At 40.6% G+C, this 19,418-nt stretch overlaps 1 long non-coding RNA gene across 1 annotated transcript in view; it reads right to left on the bottom strand.

The window, feature by feature from the left end:
* Positions 1-3,112: 3,112 nt before the first annotated feature.
* LOC149119092 (uncharacterized) overlaps positions 3,113-19,418 on the bottom strand; it is a 43,560-nt gene continuing 27,254 nt past the window's right edge. The window contains exons 2-3 of the long non-coding RNA XR_016228647.1: positions 10,826-10,894; positions 3,113-3,319 (exon numbers count right to left, since the gene is read on the bottom strand). This is a non-coding gene — a long non-coding RNA (uncharacterized LOC149119092). The remainder of the gene's footprint in view (positions 3,320-10,825; positions 10,895-19,418) is intronic.

Genomic DNA, 19,418 nt, shown 5'->3' with positions numbered 1-19,418 from the left:
CAGGGCTCAAACCAGCATCCTTATGGCATGCTGATAGCCACACAACACCATCAGTCCCCCAAAGTCATTTTCTTAGAGTTCCGACATCATGGGCCACTTTTTCAAACTGAGATACCAGTACAAGTTGTGCACTGCCACTTCCTTGGAGGGTCCCTTTCCTTCATGCTTCAGTATTTTAACATCAACCACTTCTTTTTCTTTTTATCCTGAGATATAGAGATTATGGGGCTTCCTTGCAGTTACTACCTCCATGATATCTTAATGTTTCCTTTTAGTTTTCCAATGCCTAGAAATATTATCTATATTAAATTTTCTCTATCAATACTACTGGAATGGTTTCTATATCCTGTATCTGAGAGAATTATTATCTAATAAAGAGCTTAAGAATCACATTTTCATTTTGCCCTGTATCCCATAAACACCAATAGATGCAACTATTATATGCAAATTTGAAAATATTATACTCTGTCTAGTATAATCTAGCTATATTTTCATTAATATTGGCTTATTTACTACATAAAAGAATGGTCTTGGTTACTGTGTGTAATATGTCTTGTGAATTCTGAGGACAGGCCTCTTTTGCTCTTATTGGGAATTAATGAATAAGAATCCACTGCATGTGGGGCAGTCATTTGGCATAGTAGTTAAGAAGTCATTTGGAATTCTCAGATTCCATATTGGAGTACCTGGGTGTGAATCCTGACTTCACTCCTGACTCAAGTTTCCTGCTGATGTATATCCTGAGAGACATCAGATGATGTCAAGTACTTGTGTCCCTGCCACCCACATGGGAGATGTGGGTAGAGTTCCCAGTCTCAAGATTCAGCTTAGTCCAGCCCTGGCTGTTGGAAGCATTTGGGAGTGAACCAATGGGTGAAAGAGTCATTCATTCTCAGTCATTCTCTCTCACTCTCACCCACTCTTTTTCCCCATCTTTAATTAAATTATTTCTTAAAAACATAAATTCACTGCATGTTTAAAATAGTATATGCTAAATAGGTTTAATTGGGAACATCCCACCCCATCCTGCTCATTCTCCAAAGATCAGGTCAGATGGACATGGGTAAGTCAGTTAACTTTTGCTCAATCACAAAACCCAAAATGTGAGGAGACATTTCATCTATTTAAATGATCTGTAAACTGGAGTTTGTTAGGGTGGAATTAGAACCAATGAACATGACAAATGAACTACAGACAAGCCTGTCTATGGATTGTATTTGATGTGTGATTTCCTCTCTAACATTCATCTTCTGAGCTTATTTATATGGACTAGTTGGTTTTCGTTTCTTTTTTTTTTTTTACAGATTTATTTATTTATTTGAAAGTCAGAGTTACATAGAGAGAGGAGAGGCATGGGGGTGGGGGGAGGTCTTCCATCTGATGGTTCATTCTCCAACTGGCCACAGCAGCTGGGGCTGTGCTGATCTGAAGCCAGGAGCCTCTTCGAGGTCTCTCATGCAGGTGCAGGGGCCCAAGGGCTTGGGCCATCTTCTCTCCCAGGCCATAGCAGAGAGCTGGATCAGAAGAGGAGCAGTCGGGACTAGAACCGGCACCCATAAGCCGCCGGGATGCCGGCGCTTTAGGCCAGGGCGCTAACCTGCTGTGCCACTGCACCAGCCCCCGGTTTTTGTTTCTTAAACTTTCTTTTTTGAAAATGACTGCCTTACTGCCATTGAATACAAAGAAAAAGAAGACAAATACTGGAGTTGTAGAACAGAGGAGTTATCAAATGACAGCCATAGATCAAATCTGACTTGCCACTTGTTTTTTGTAGATATGGTTTCATTAGCACACACCCTGTTCATGTGTTTATTTATGTATTGTGGATGGGTGCTTTCACTACAATAATAAAATTGAGTGGTTGCAACAGAGACCACATGGCCCATAAAGCCAGTAATATGGACCCTCCAACCCTCTACAGAAGTTTACTGTGCACTCCTCCCCAGCATAAGGAGGAAGAGCAGGTGTCTTTTATTACAATGGGGTGTGGTACCAGTCATTTTGAGGTCAGCCACAGAGCCAAGCAGGAAGCTCTGGTTCTCAAGCTTTCCCATGATAACTACATGCTTAAGTTAAAACGTCCTGCCAGGGCCTCTGAGCCTATCAATCCCTTGTTCAGCTTCTAAGGCCTGTGGACATCTCCTCTGTGTCATTCAAACTTCTCTTTGTTGTTGGTGTGGAAGTCATGCCCTCTTCTCTGCCATCCATTTACTTCCAACTGAATCACAGGCTCTTTTAGAAGTAGGAAGGAGTATTATCCATTCATTCCTTGCACAGTGTAGCTAATTAGTAATTATGATTTGATTACCAGCACTATCCAGAGGGACTCAAAGAACTATCCCAGGAACCACTGCATTTCTTTACTTTAGAGAACAGCAGTCATCATCTGTCACTATGCATCGTATTTGGTGTAAGCTACCTTGAAGCCATTATCTCCAAACTAAGTCTGGTCGTTGTTAAAAACAACTACATAAATTGACGAATAGGAAGAAGTTTGTTCACATTTGCAACCCTCTTACTCATTTTTAAAATATTTATTTATTTAAAAGAGTTACGGAGAGAGGGATGAGGAGGGAAGGGGGTGGAATGAGGGATGGAGGGAGGAAGGGGGAGAGAGAGAGAGTGAGAGAAAATCTCTTCTATCTGCTGGTTGATTCCCCACATGGCCACAATGGCCAGGGCTGGACCAGGCCGAAGCCAGAAGCCTGGAATTCCATCTGAGTCTCCCATGTGCATAGAGAGGGTCGTAGTACTTGGGCCATCTTCCATGGCTTCCTCAGGTGCATCAGCAAGGAGCTGGATTGGAAGTGGAGCAGCCAGGATTTGAACTGGCACCCATGTAAGATGCCAGCTTTGCAGGCAGTTCCTTAGCCTACTGCACCACAATGCCTGCCCCAAACCCTCACATTCTTACATGATATCTAGTTATAGTAAGCATAAAGGTATATACGCTAAAAAAACAAAAAACTGAATTGATAGATGGTAGATAGATAGAGACAGCCAGATAAAACTGCCAAGGTTCTAAAACAGCCTAAAGACAGTTTCATTTTTTTAAAACTGATTTTTATTTTTTTAAAAGGTTTATTTATTTATGTATTTGGAAGTTGGAGTTACACAGAGAGAAGAGAGGCAGAGAGAGAGAGAGAGAGAGAGAGAGAAAGTCCTCTATCTGCCGGTTCACTCCCCAATTGGCTGCAATGGCCGGAGCTGCACCAATCCGAAGCCAGGAGCCAGGAGCTTCTTCCAGGTTTCGCACGAGGGTGCAGGGGCTCAAGGACTTGGGCCATCTTCTACTGCTTTCCCATGCCACAGCAGAGAGCTGGATCAGAAGAGGATCAGCTGGGTCTCGAACCAGTGCCCATATGGGAGCCACTGCTTCAGGCCAGGGTGTTAACCTGCTGCACCACAGCACCGGCCCCCCAAATGATTTTTATTTTAAGAATGTTATCCTTAATAACACAATATAATCTATCTTAAGTGCTATGATTTCAGATAGCATTATCGTTGAGAACCAAAACCACATACAACATACAAAAATGAATTTAGTAAAACTTCATCTTCTCAAAGATTAAAGAAAATAAACAATACAGAGGGAATAAGGAAAAATACAATTTACGCAATTTTGTCAAGTAGAGAGAATCTTGAAATTCAAGCAGTAATCCTACTAGAAGATAAACATGAGTGACTCTTTAAAGTACTAATCGATGTAGCTGGAGTGCCTCCAGAACAATGGGGCACAGCCAGCCCTCCGCATGCCAGGCCACTCCATTGAGATGTCATTTGTTGTATCTTATTTGTTCCCCTTCTGTGACCCACTAAGATTTGTTTTCTTCAAAAGCTTATCAACCATCTCTTGAGTCAAACTGTCCATGGTGTACTCATTGCCAGAGGTTTAATGCCTAAGGCTCCTGTGAAAACAAATCTAGGTAGGGGCCTCTATGATTCTTTTTCCAACAGGCTCAACTAGATACTTGATAGAAAAATAAGAGAATGAGAGGTGAAGGTATTGGTAGTAATTTTTAAATTTAAAAGATATTCTTGTCTGGAAAGAAATTTCACCATGTCTGTTCAAGTAGTACCTGGTTTGTAATAAGCTTTCAGTAAATATTTAGACTTCAAAGTAGATAATATTGAAATGGTTGTATGTGGATACAAATAAATATACTTAAATAAATATCACTGTGTTTAAAAAAAGCTATGGAGCCAAGCTTTCTGACAGTGGAGTAAATGATATCCCATAGACTGTGATGTACAGAATTTCACAATGATTGAAAATTTTCTCTACTAATGCCTGAAATTTTGAGACTGATAATTCAGTCCTTTATGGTAAGGGGAAACCCAAAATGTCACTTCCATGAAGTTAGAGACTATACAATACTTTGTTCACCATTATATTCACAGTCATTAGGTCAGTGCTTGGCATAGAGCAACTCAACTATTTGTTGTATAAATGATTAAAAACACTTCCCTCTACATGCAAATGTCCTTACGACATCAGTTTGTGAGTTTCTTGGCCTTTAAGACTGAGTGAGTTACTCAGATTATCTTTATCCCTAGACGATCTAGCTGTTCGTCATTGAAACCCAGCAAAGGAAAGAGGTGTGAATCTGCTGACGATGCCTGTGCATCTGTTCTCCCTACTAACGGAAATTAAATCATTGTCTTCTTTGGGGGATTTTTCAAAATAAGTATGGTTGAAGAGGCTTTAAACATGAGGTAGCCTAAGTGGGGTGAGTGACATCTTTCACTGGTGACAGCCCCAAAGACAGGTGAGGGCAGTGAGCTGATAACATCCCTATGAATAACGAACTCCAAATGGCCACTTTGAGTCTCCTCCCTGAGGAGCTAAAAGAAAAGGAGGCCAGGAAGAGGTGTGTGGCATTCCAAATTACATACAGATTTTGTTTGCTATTGTCACCATCAGCTGTGCTCCTTCAAGGATTGGATTTATGAAACAAAATAGTCTTCAATCCTGGGAATTAAGGAAATGTCTGATAAATTCAATCTGTTTAAAATGCAGACACCATTCGTCATGAATAGGATACAGAAGATAGGCATATCTGTGCCATTTTACATCTGAAGGCTATGGCTTCCACATGAAGTATCCATGAGTTCAAAGCACTTGACCTCAATTTTGGCTGTACATTGCAATCACCTGGGTTCCATCCACAGCATCTCTATGTAGCTCATCCAGTGTGGGTTTTGTCAGAGCTCCCCAGGTGATATACTGTGCAGCCAAGTAAGGAGCCCCACCATCTCTGTTTCCCCAGGACTGAGGCAGATTCTGGGGACTTTCCGTGGTAAAATCAGAAAGGTTCTAGACAGACCAGGACAAGTTGGCTACCCTAACCAGTGCCATCCAGGCTGTGTGTTTAGGGACCAGGGAGACGGAGCAGTGCACACATTTAAGCAGTGGCAAGGTTGGCCACAAAGCTAACTGCCTAGTATAGAATCCCAGAAGGCATCTAACAAAGATGGATGTCAGATGCCGGGTTCTGAATTTTTTATCACCTACAGAATCTTGGGAAGGCCGATTCATTTCATGCTTCCTCCCTCAGACTTTTGCAAGTGCTGTGTTTTGATACAGTTTGAGTTTGTCCCCCAAGTGCTGGAAGTGCAGTCCCCATGGTTGTAGTGCTGAGGTTGGAAGGGATTAATGCTAGTCTCACAGAGATTGGTATGAGGTGGAGAAAGATTACCTCCCTCAGTTCCTCGTCGCCCAATTTCCATGTGGACAAGGCAAAGAGAAAAGCAAGATTTATATAAGTCAGAAACCTCCTGCTGTGTCTGGGCGGGAAGCTCCAAGAGAGGGAGACCCAAAGGGCTAGTGGTAGTGGGGCTTTTAAGCAAACTTTTGGGGAAAATCAGTTAACAACAGTTATAAGGCAGAGATAAAACCCACCAAAAGAACTGATTTGTAGTCTTATCTGCCCTAGCAGAGTTCAGATGGTGGAGCCACCACTCCCTTGCCATTCTCATGGAAAAAATTGGAAGCTCCCAAGGAGTGGACCAGGACTTTTGGGGAGACACAGGCAGTGGGATTTGGCACCTTAATCTTCCTAAAGATAACTTTTAGGGGAAGCATAGCGGGACTTCCTTTTTCTCATTTTCCACTTGGACCGGCCTAACTGCCTATTAAGCCACCTGACTCCTGACATTACAAAGGGATGCCCTCCCATGCATTTGGGCTCTTCTGTATGCAGCTGTTTCTCCGGCCACTGTGTAGACACAGCCATGGGGGTCTTGCCAGGGTGCTGGTGTAATGCTCTTTGAACTAGCTAGCCACCAGAATTGTGAGCCAAGTAAACTTCTTTACTTATAAGATACCCACTCTCAAGTATTTTGTTCTAGCAACAGAAAATGGACCAGTACACATGACAACGGGGTTTACTTCCATTAAACTGTGCTTTGAGAAAGTGAGCTCTTTCCTTTCCACTGGGTCAATGGTAACTGATCGTTTTAGCCTGCGAGAATCAAACATGGGATGTCTGTCTAATCCAGGTTATGACACACTTCAATTGCAATTAGCTAATAACGATGATCCTGTTAGGTAGGAAGTCAGAAATTGAGCCTGTGTGTGTGAGAAAGGCCTAACGACTAGCACCCACTGTGGAAGCTCCAGAAGCCCAGCATCTTGTACTTCCAAGTCCTGCCCAGACCCTGATGACCTCCCAGGAGTCCTGCCCCTTCTACCCGATAACCTTCCATGTGCAGCCTAGTATCTGCACTTCAAAGTCCTGCCTGGATTCTGATGACCTTCCAGGGGGTCCTGCCCCTTCTACCCGATAACCTTCCATGTGCAGCCTAGTATCTGCACTTCAAAGTCCTGCCTGGATCCTGATGACCTTCCAGGGGGTCCTGCCCCTTCTACCCGATAACCTTCCATGTGCAGCCTAGTATCTGCACTTCAAAGTCCTGCCTGGATCCTGATGACCTTCCAGGGGGTCCTGCCCCTTCTACCCGATAACCTTCCATGTGCAGCCTAGTATCTGCACTTCAAAGTCCTGCCCGGATCCTGATGACCTTCCAGGGGGTCCTGCCCCTTCTACCCGATAACCTTCCATGTGCAGCCTAGTATCTGCACTTCAAAGTCCTGCCTGGATCCTGATGACCTCCCAGGAGTCCTGCCCCTTCTACCCGATAACCTTCCATGTGCAGCCTAGTATCTGCACTTCAATGTCCTGCCTGGATCCTGATGACCTTCCAGGGGGTCCTGCCCCTTCTACCCGATAACCTTCCATGTGCAGCCTAGTATCTGCACTTCAAAGTCCTGCCTGGATCCTGATGACCTTCCAGGGGGTCCTGCCCCTTCTACCCGATAACCTTCCATGTGCAGCCTAGTATCTGCACTTCAAAGTCCTGCCTGGATCCTGATAACCTTCCAGGGGGTCCTGCCCCTTCTACCTGGCCTGATAAGCATCCTTCCTCTAAGGCAGGGCAACGCCAGCCAGGCTTCCCCTGTCTGATAACTTCAGGGGGAAAACTCAGAAAGGAATTTTTCATATTTACACCCAACAAGTCCTTTGTTCAGAAGGAGAAGAAGGAGAGGAGGAGAGAAAAGGTGGGAAGGCAAGACCCATCCCCTTAAAAATCCCAGCCTAAATGTGAACTGGGCACTCTCTCTCAGGTCCTGTCTGGAGAGGTGCCCATCCGTTCTTACGGATGTCCCTGCCCTGATAAACCTTGCTACTTTGCTTTCCACTGCTCTCTGTCTCACACCTGAATTCTTTCTTGTGCAAAGACAAGGACCCTTTGCTTCTCCGGTAACAGTCCCACATCTCTCTTTGGGAGAATCACCAAATAAGGGGTGCATGGTCTCTCTTTTTAAAAATCTTCAAGGAAAAACTGATAGAGAAGCACCCAATTATCACACAAATTCCTCAACTCCATCTCAGCCCCAATATGGCAAAACTACAGGGGCTGTAGATGGCTGAGGACATAAGGAAGTATCAGACCAAGACGAGTGTCTCCTGAACATTTGCTGAGACAAGCCTGGCAGACAAACAGGACCCTCCGCTGACTGCAAAGGATAAACACACTCAGAAGAGGCCTCCAATGCGGGAACTGAATCTTCAGTACCATTCAGACAACTTGGCTTTTATACTCGTGGAATGAGAAAAGTGCCCCGTTGCATGGCCATAAGGTTGTTCTTCTCCAAGCTGGAGTCTTCATTTCTGTGAGTATTCTTTCTAGGACTCATTTTGTGATCTGTTCATCTTCACGGCTTTCCTGTGAACCTACTTATGGGCTTTTAGGAGGAGAAGATTGGCCCTAAAATAGTGAAGTGAGACGAAAGAATTGGCCCTACTTTTGTGACATAAGCATGTCTTCCAGAATGAACAGTACTGAGAGAGTGCAAGGGTTAGCTGCCACGTCTTATGTGCTATTTCTGGTTGATGATGCTGCAGCTTTATATATAGAAATACTCAATCCATGTTCTTCAGCTCATCTACAACACTATTTGATTTTATGTAAAATTGCTACAGTGTGCCTAAAGTTACTTACTATGCATGTTGAAACCAAGCTAGCTTCCTGAGTTCTTCACAATGCGTCTCACAGAGTCACATTGATTTGCGTAGCAATAAAAAAAAGGGAGGACCCTCTACATGTATGTTATTTCATGCCTATAGCAAGGAAAGGTGACTTTTAAATTAGTCTTCCCCATGTAAAGAATATAGGGTGTTTTTTTAATGTTTTGAGGTTTCGTATTATTTCACTTTCAGGTCTGTAGCTTTAGAAAATGATTGACAAGTAATAGGATAGGTTAAAGAGAAGGGTCAATAAGTTGTGACCAGCATCTGTGCAGGGTTAATTCTGTCATACCTGAGCACAGAGAATTTTCTAGATCATGAATCAGAGCAGGGGGCTGGTTAAGCTAAGCTCCAGGGGAGAGAAGCAGCTTCAGCCTGGCAGCCTGTCAGTACCACTGAGCATCACCGCCTGTGCTAACGTGGAAAAGCCCCAGGACAGCAGGAGGATGAGGAAAATAAAAATAAAGCACAAACAAGAAATAAACAGAGGAGCAAATCTAATTAAAATAGAGTAACTGAAGTGATGACTTCCATTGCATTAGGATATTTTAAGAAGCACCATGCTAGCATTTTATTCCTGAAAACACCCACTGCTCTCACCAATATATTAAAAATCTCTAGGTGCCTTCTCAAAACTGGACCTTGGCCAGTTCTCTACTCTTCTTGCTTATAATAGGAACAGGTTATATGCTGTGTCTGCTGTTTGAAATCTTGATTTTTTTCCCCCATCCCTTCTGTAGAGCCCAAGATGGGATTTACAATATCACAGCTGCCATTGTAGTAGGTTTCCATTTTGTTACTCTACCTCATCCCCAATTTATACAAGTTTTTATTTCTAGGCATCCCAAAATGTAGAACTCAGCCCACTAACACAATGAAAACTATGTATATTGGCTGGTAAGAATCCAAATCTGATTATACCAGTTCTTCATGGAGAACATTTTATGAAAGAAGAGAAGCTATAATTAAGATTTCTTCTTATGTATGGTAATTTAATTAAAAGACTAAAGTTATTGATTTTTTAAAAACCATTAAAAGATGCCTATGCTGCAGGTTCCAGACAGTTGCTGGCAGACCATTTGCTCATAGAATATAATTTTCCATTTCCTCCAGGACAATGCAACCCCTTATTAAATGATTGGTTTATAGTTGAAGCAAGCAGGGATTTATAATCCCTTGCTGCTATTTGCTTGCCTTTCAATTCATGCTCTGCCAACACCACACAGATTTATCTCCTCAGCTTTGAAAGGACTTTGGATTTTGGGTGGGTTTTATTTCACGTGCTGAAAGAGGTCCAACAAAAGAGATTGTGGTAACTAAGTAGAGTTTGGAAGGACTAAATAACTTCAGTATACCCGTAATCATGCATAAGTCAAACAATAAAGAGATCACACTATTAGACTGCTTGAGTATCCTTACAATATGGCAGTTGGCTTTTTCCAAAGCAAGCGGTCCAAGAGAGAAGTCCAGGAGAAAACTACAATGCCATTTATGATCTGGTCTCGGAAAGTTCATACTGCAACTTTTGTCATATATGCTTGGTAAAAAGGGAGCTGATACTCAGGGAAATGGGGAAGCTCCATCTCTTGTAGAGAGGGTATAAAAGAATTTGCAGGAATATTTAAAAACCACCTTACACTTGTTTTTCCTCTACCTGAATTCTTGTTTCTATAAATAATCAAATATCTCATTCCTCCGGACTGTTCAAGCCTTGACTGAAATGTTACCAATACAAAGAGGTTTTTCTTGACCTCTCCCATCTAATAGAGCATCCAAAGACCTCTCAACACTATTTCAATTCTTTGCTTTTCTTCAAAGCATTCTATCATTTTCTCCCCTTGTATCTGATAGTCATCAGTCTCTTTATAATCTGCCTCATCCACTAAAAAGGAAGCTCTTTGAGGGAAATGGATTTTGTGTCTTGCTTACTCTTGTATCTGCAGTGTCTACACTGCAGTATGTTCTCAATAAATATTCATTGTAATATAGGTAAACTCACTTAGTTCTTCATTTAGCAAAAATGTATTAGAGTCATTATTTTCACAAAGATCTTAGTTTATAATGAGAGGATGAAAAGATTATTAAAACATTTCAGAATTTTGGTTATCCAAATTGTTTTCCAAAATAAGTTGCTTATAGGTGTTGCTCCAAGAAATAATTCTAGAGTTAATGAAAGATACTGTTTTAAACAGTTAAACATTTTTCATTACTGCACAATTTCTCAAAGGTTTTAGTATGCCAATGTGTCATATTAATCCTCAAAAGGAGAAATGTACTGGACTTCTGAAACTTACTTGATTATGAGACTTTCTCTTCTGTTGAACCCAGATGGAAGAGTTAGCCTTGAAAAGAGAAATGAGTTCCTGAGACAAAAGAGGAGGTAAATAAATAAATTTGAAATAAATAAATAAATGTGAGCAATAAGAGGAATAATAAATAAATAATTTATTATTTATTAATAATATAGAGGAAATAAATAAATCAATAAATTTGAAGAGCCAGGTGCTTCTTCCTGGTCTTCCATGCGGGTGCAGGAGCCCAAGCACTTGGGCCATCCTCCACTGAAATCCAGGGCCACAGCAGGGAGCTGGACTGGAAGAGGAGCAACCGGGACTAGAATCTGGTGCCCATATGGGATGCTGGCACCGCAGGTGTGGGATTAACCAAGTGAGCCACAGTTTGATTGCCATCTCCAGCCCTGTACTCCATATTCCCACCAGTGCTGACACTGGGAGCCAGCAGTGATCAATCCATCGGTCCTTGCCAGCCACGTGGGAGACCTGGGTTATGGTTCCTGGCTCCCAGCTTCAACCTGGCCCAACCCTAGTCATGGTGAACATTTAGAGACTGAACCAGCAGAAAAGATCTCATATTCATTCATTCATTCATTCATTCTCTCTCTCTCTCTCTCTCTCTCTCACACACACACACACACAAATAAAAAATAATAAAGTTAGAAAAAAAAAACCAGGAATTTCTTAGTCTTTCCCAAGGAATGTGCTCTGCTGTTGTGTGGGCTCAGACAGAAAGCACCTCTGGGCACATCCACCGGCTGCCAAGAATCCATACCAAGACCTCGTGCAGCCCTTACATGTTTTTCTCCTGGAAGCTCAAAAAGCACCTTGGTTGACCCTTCTCCTAAAAATACAAGGACACTTTCACAAGCTCAGCCATAAACAGAGACACAATCAACTGCTGGATTTTCTTGAGAACTGTTTTTGTATGTCAATGAGAGGCATCAGCATCCCTGTCATGTGTGAACCTCGCTGTGTTTCAGTCTCTCTCACCAGCAACTCATTCCTCTGGGTCCCTGTTTCCATTCACAAAGGCGTAGGTTTCCACCACCCTTGGAGTCGGCCCCAATTCTCCTACAACCGAAACCTTGATGACACTAATGGGACTTTATTTATTTATTATCTGTTTATGACAGGAGCTGTATTTCTTTATGCACACAAAGTATAGGCAAAGAGGGAGACCCTCCTCTGGGGAGAATGCTTCACTGTATAATCAAATCTGTTCCTGGTCTGAGACACGAAGACCCAGAATTAGCCTTAGCGATCTGCAGTGGCCTCCTCCTTTGTGTAAGGAGCAGGCAGTAATTGATTTGACCTGCTTTATGGGGACAGTCTCCCAGGCATGACTGAGTGCTAATTGCTACTAATGAGTTGGCATTTTAAACTGTGGTCTTGAGCTTCCTGTCCTCTTTCCCCCAAGCAACATTGCTGCCACTGGGTTACAAGTAAAGCTTCCAGCGTGCCCTCACCCAAATCAAGCTCTGCTGCCCCAGCTGCTGAGGGTTGTAGGAGAAGCGCAAATCCCACTGCCTTTCAAAAGGGCCCTCTGGCTGAATGAGCAGCATCTAATGATGCACCAAGGCAATGCAACTCTTGAGGAAATGAACTCTAAATGTTGCAGAATTGCTGGGAAATACTTTCAGAATGACTTTTACTTATTCAGTCCATTTTCCAACACCCATCTCTCTTACCCAGGGGAAAACCCACAAGCCCCAAACCATCAAAGAATATCCTCTCACTAACAGTTTCTTCGGAGGTTCATCGATGCCCTTATGTCTCACAATGAACGTGTCGAGCCAGTCTAAATTATGAGCAATTGCCAAGTTAATTTTAGCTCCAGGGATGGGCTGGTGGTGAAGCACACAAGCTGGGGCATAGGACACTGTACCCCATGTCAGATCGAATCCTCCCCCAACTTCCAATACAGCTTCCTGCTAATGCATACCCTCAGAGGCAGCAGGTAATAATGGCTCAAGTACTTGGGTCCCTGCCACCCATGTGGGTCACCCAGATTCTCTCTCCCTCTCTCTCCCTCTCAAATAAATAAAAATAAATATTAAGATTATTTTAGCTCTAGAAAAGCAAAAATGTGAATATCACATGAAATACCATCTTAATAAACTACAGAATACAAGATACCTCGTATAATAGAACTGCCTAAGTAGAGATCAGCATACTCTTTTGTGAGGGTGTATATCCTAACTACTTTAGATTTTGCGGCCCTTACAGTCCCTGTCACTATTTTTTTTTTTTTATTTTTGACAGGCAGAGTGGACAGTGAGAGAGAGAGAGAGACAGAGAGAAAGGTCTTCCCTTTTGCCGTTGGTTCACCCTCCAATGGCCGCCGCTGCAGCCGGCGCACCGCGCTGATCCGATGGCAGGAGCCAGGAGCCAGGTGCTTTTCCTGGTCTCCCATGGGGTGCAGGGCCCAAGCACCTGGGCCATCCTCCACTGCACTCCCTGGCCACAGCAGAGGGCTGGCCTGGAAGAGGGGCAACCGGGACAGAATCCGGCGCCCCGACCGGGACTAGAACCCGGTGTGCCGGCGCCGCTAGGCGGAGGATTAGCCTAGTGAGCCGCGGCGCCAGCCAAGTCCCTGTCACTACTGAACCTTGCTGCTGTAGTATGGAAGCAACCATAGATAGTATGTGCACGCATGTCCATGTTCCAATAAAACTTTATTTTCAAATCATGTATCCAGTTGGATTTTCCCTGTGGGCCATCATTTGCCAACTTGTGATCTTGAGTAAGTCACAAAAATACATCAAATCTGGATATATACACGATTATCCTAACCACAAAATGGTCCAAGAGTCGTGAAATTCCCTAGTAATTGTTAATTTTAATTGGTGTATTGAGGATACTATGAGAATCACACTTTGTATTTTTGAGCCCCAGTTTCCACACTTGTGAAACATTAAGGGGCTGACCTATTCCTGGATTGTTTTCTGGATCTAAGATATATAAATCCTTCCAATTTCTACAATCTCAAAATTCTGAGCCTACATGTTAACTTCACAAAATATTTCAGAGTTGACTACATAGATATTTCACATTCTTCAGTTATAACTTTTTAATTAAGCCTGAATAACACTCAGAGCATCTACCAAGAGCCAGAACTACTGTGGATAAATACAAATGTGGATAAGACCATAGCCTCAACAAAACACTGCCAACTTCAAGGTAGGTACTCATTCCTACATACTGCTTGCCAAAATACACATCCTCATCTTCTAGTATTTCTTCTCCCTGGATCCCTTCCAAGAACTAAATCCACTTTCTTACTACATCTTTCACCTGTCCTACCCTTTTTTCAAGAGAGTGATTTACTTGATGTATACTAAGCTGATCTTCTGTATATTAAGAGAATCGAAAATGAATCTTGATGTGAATGGAAGGGGAGAGGGAGTGGGAAAGGGGAGGGTTGTGGGTGGGAGGGACATTATGGGGGGGAAGCCATTGTAATCCATAAGTCGTACTTTGGAAATTTATATGCATTAAATAAAAGTTTAAAAAAAAAAAAGAGAGTGATTTAGCACATGTCTATACAAATAGAGTTGTTCTTAAATGTGTTGGTTTTGTAGCTTGTGCTGTTGCAAAAACAGTTTAAAACCCCTTTTCTTCTGTATATGTGGACACACTATATGCACAACCTAGTTGGAAACACAAAAGAGTAAAGTATAATTGAGATGCAGGTGTGCAATTTTTCTTAGATTTTTATTTTGATTAGTTTTTAACAGATTCAATATCGTTTGTAGATACAATTCTAAGAATATAATCATATGCCCTCCGTCTCTCCTTCCATTCCCCTCTCAATCCCTCCTACCTCCTTTTTCTAGTTTTTGTGATAACATATTTTAAGTCTGCATTACAGTGAAAGGCTTAATACTTCACCAAACAAGAAGTTTAACAAGTACAAAGCAAAAAGGCCCTAGTTCACTGGGGTGATAGACAGTGGCTATAAATAATAATTGAATGGAAAAATGACCATTTCACCCATATACAGTAAGTTTGATAATCACAGATCATTAAAACTATAGTAGTATAACATTCTTAACCATTGGTTTGACAAAGGTATAAAGCAAAGTTTTACACTAGTATATTTGTAGCAATACTGATACACATAGGAATTTCTTTCCTATTTTTTGATTTTTGCTTTTGTTTTTGGGCTTTCTTTACTTTTTAAAAAAAATTTTGCTCCTTCCTATGAGAGAGCATGTATTTGTCTTTCTTTGTCTAGTTTGTTTCACTCAACATGATATCTTCCAGTTGTATCCACTTTGATGCAAACAGTAGAATTTCATTCTTTTCTATAGCTGAATAATATTCCAATGTGTATACATACCACATTTTCTTTATCCATCCATCTGATGATGGACACCTTGGTTGATTCCAAGTTTTTGGATAGTATGGACAGTGCTGCTGTAAACATGGTGGTGCAGTTATTGCCTTGATACATTGTGTTCACATCTTTGAGGTGATATCTCACCATGGTTTTGATTTGCATTTCCCTGACGGATAGTGATGTTGAACAGGTTTTCATATATTTGTTGGTCATTTTTATTTCCTCTTTTTAGAACTGTCTGTTGAGGTCCTTTGCCCATTTCTTAAAAGCTTAGCCCCACAGTATTCTGCCTTTCACTTGTGGAAGTTTGAGAGCTTTCCTTAGTACTATTGGTGATATAAATGGCAATAGAGTGTGATGGAATTTATGAAAAACAGTAAAATCTTTTTGAAATATCAGGGATTGAAAGTCAACAAAAGAATCCAAGAAACTAGAAAATGAACAGTAGGGTGAACTCAAGAAAATAGAAGGAAGAAGTGACTAAGAGCATATAAAATCAGAAAATAGAAAATAATGAAAAGATTTAACAGAACAAAACCTTAATTTTATGAAAAAATAGCAAATAAACTGATAAATGGATAATGAGTACACCAATGAACATTATTAAAACCATGTGACAAGAGTATAATCTATATAAAATCATATAGAATTCAATGAATAAATTCATGACAGATATAGATATGATTGAAACTTTTCTAGGGCAACATAGATTACTGTAGCACAGACCTCTAGTGTGCATCAGTATCCATATAATTCTCTTCTTCCAAGCATATAGTTAGGCTCCATTTCCCAGACTTTCTTGCAGTTAGATGTAATCAGTGGTTAAGTCTAGCCAATGAAATGGTCCATAAAAATCTTCCAAACATGATTCTCACACTTTTTTGTTATTTATGGACTGAAAATGAAGGCCTCTAGGGGACCGGAACAGGACAAAGCTACACTATAAAATGAACCTCAGACCCTGAATGACCATGTAAATTAGAGGCAATCTTCACCCCCATGGTACCATTAACCCACACTGAACTATAACGAACGAGAATAAACTTTTATTGAGTCGTGCCATTGGGACTTGCAGATTATGCAGAGTAATCATCCTATTTTGTCATATTAAGTAAAATTGACCGAAGAAGAAATAGCTAGATAAATAGATAAATAGAAATAGTAGATAAAAAATAGCTATTGAAGAAATCGGATAAGAACTATATTCAAAAATCTCCCTCTCACATCAACAAATAATAGGCAAAGTAATTGTCATAGGCTAAACATACAAAAGGTTCAAGGAACATACCAGTTGGAGAGTGCCAGCAGATACTAGTAACAAGAGAAAACTGTCAACTCATTTTACTGAGTTAGTTTCAACTAAATATCAAAGCTAGTCAAAGAAAGTACAAGAGAAAATAACTACATGTGCAGATGTACATAGAGCCTTTTTAAAAAGTGTTCTAAATAACATATCAGTAAATATAATCCAATAGTGGTTTTTAAAGTTAATATCACAAATTTAACAGGGTTTGTTTACAATCAGGAATGCAAGACAGACAAAAATATGTATTTATGTAATCTATCACATAAACAACTTAAATGTGAAAAACCATTTGACTCTCTCAATGGAAACACAAAACAATTCATAAAATTCAACACCCAGGGCTGACACTGTGGCGTAGTAGGCTAAGCCTCCACCTGCAGCGCTGGCATCTCATATGGTCGCCAGTTCTAGAAGATGCTCCTCTTCCAGTCCAGCTCTCTGCTATGGCCTGTGAAAGCAGTAGAAGATGACCCAAATGCTTGGGCCCCTGCCCCATGTGGGAGACTCAGAAGAAGGTCCTGACTCCTGGCTTTAGATTGGCCCAGCTCTGGGCACTGCAGCCATCTGGGGAGTGAACCAGTGATGACAGACCTCTCAGTCTCTCCATCTCTCTGTCTGTAATGCTGCCTCTCATATAAATAAATAAATAAATAAATAAATAGAATCTTTAAAGAAAATTCAACACCCATTCAGAATAAAATTCTTAGAAAACTTGAAAAAAGAAGGCCTTCATTAACACCAAAAATAGTATCTTTTAAGAAACCTGTCTTATGTCATATTTAATAGTGAAATCTTAAAAATTAACTATTAAAGTGAAGATAGACTAGTTATGCTGTTCCCCTCACTGCTATTAAGCCTATTAAGCATTTAATGGGGGATCCTAGCCAATGAAATAATACTAGAAAAGAAAAAAGGAGGTGTGCAGATTAGAAAAGAAGAATGATGCTAATTTGAGATAATATATTTTACTTTAAAAATCCTGAATAATCAATAGGCTATTATTACAAATAGAGAATTCAGCAGGATTGTTGGACATGAGATCACCAAATCAAAATCAACATATTTCCCACACATCAGCAATATCTAATAAAGTTCTGCAAATGTATTGATAACCACAAAACACTGGGACATGCCTAGGAATGCATTTAGCAATGCATGTGCAGGTACTTTTTGGAAAAATTTAGAAAATGTTATACAATGGCATAAAAGAACACTTAAATAGGTAGACAGAAGATAAATTAACATTTTCTATGCTTCCAAATTCACTCTGAAAAGTGGAAATAAGAAGTCCTCAAGATAGTGATGTACAGAAGGGAATCAACTAATATAGCTAGTATTTCTATATTTTATTGCCATCAATCCTTGATTAGCTGTTATTAACATAATACAAAGGTAGCTTTATTTCAATTCATGCTCGAGTTTTCAGCCATTCTTTGTGATTATCACAGATACATTTGGGGGTAGGTAGGGATCACTGTGTACCTTGTGAGCAAGAATCAAAGAAAGCTGTTCCACCAATAATATGTCTCTTTCTCTCTCTCTGTCTCTCTTCCCCCCACAAGCACATAGTAGGACAGAACTTCACAATTGATACTTAGGTGTGGCCACATAGCTAAATTTGAACAGTGAATTATGAGCACTATGTCACATGCTGATTTCGTGTGGGAACTTTAAAAGCGAATTTGTGCTTTCCCTTGGTTTCTAGCTCTATACTATGATGATATGAAATGTTTTGGATCAAAGTTGAGCCCACGTTGAGGATGAAGTGGAGTAAAATTTCCAGCTAACTTTCATCAACATGCAGCAAAAGAAACAAACTGTTATTCTTTCATGCCTCTGAATTTGGGGTATAATATTTACCACAGCAAAACACAGCCCTGTCCTTATTAATACACTATATTAGTGCCATGCTCTGATTTAGTAGTTGTTAAGTCACTGTCATAATACACTGGTTATCCTTATTAACTGTGAATATTTTGCATGAATTTTGTCGCTATCAATGATGTAAGTTTCCTTTAGCAAAGGAGCATAATCTGTCTAGTTTGCTGTGGTACCTCCAGAGTTTGGAACGATTTTCGCCCCCTCTATAATTTACAGAAAATACATTTATCTCTCCAATAAAGTTATGCTTGCTTTGTTACATTTCAGTGGGATTTTTGAGTGCAGATAAAAGGAATGGAGATAAAGCTATTGACCTGAAAATTGGATATAGCTCTGAGTTCACCAATCTGAACAGGTGGAAACAAAGATTGAAGACAGCTGAGACACTGTCCAGATGGTATACAACTCAGCCATAATACCAGGTTTCAGGCTTTTGAATTCCAACATCATATGTCAGGCATGACGGGTATTTTGAAATACAAGATTTTAGTTGACATGACCATTTTTAAAATTATCTTTGAGTACCTTTTTTACACTCATAAATTAATCATTATTTCATGCTAAACATATAACAATTGAAATTGTTACCACACAGTCTCTTTTGAGAATATGAGGGAGAATAATAGAGTCTGCTATGAACAGATACTTCCAAATATGCTGTCATTTATAAATGTTTTAATTTATATAAAATGTGCCTTCAAGAAATTGTTTAAACTGTGAGAACACAGCCCAGTGATTTTTTACAAACTGAACACACCTATATATTAAGTGCCCAGGTCAAGAAACAGACTATGACCAGCACCCTTGAAGACTTCACCTGGTGCTCATTTTCAATCTCTTTAATCCTCAGGTAACACTCTCCTGATACCTAATAGAACTGATTGATTTATATTCTTTTTGAATAGTCTGTTAATAAAATTATAAAACCTGTATTCCCCTGTGCCTGGCTTCTTTCCTTCAGCATTGTGCTTATAAGAGTCTCTATATTATTACATGTAATTGTAGTTTATTCATTCTCGTTGCACATACTATTCTATGGTGTGAAATTACCACAATGCATT

The sequence above is a fragment of the Oryctolagus cuniculus genome, chromosome Y (assembly GCF_051225735.1).
Source record: "Oryctolagus cuniculus isolate XC-2025 breed Fujian yellow rabbit chromosome Y, ASM5122573v1, whole genome shotgun sequence".
Lineage (NCBI taxonomy): Eukaryota > Metazoa > Chordata > Mammalia > Lagomorpha > Leporidae > Oryctolagus > Oryctolagus cuniculus.
The sequence above is the reverse complement of the archived record's forward strand: the minus strand, read 5'-3'. Positions and strand labels throughout refer to the sequence as shown.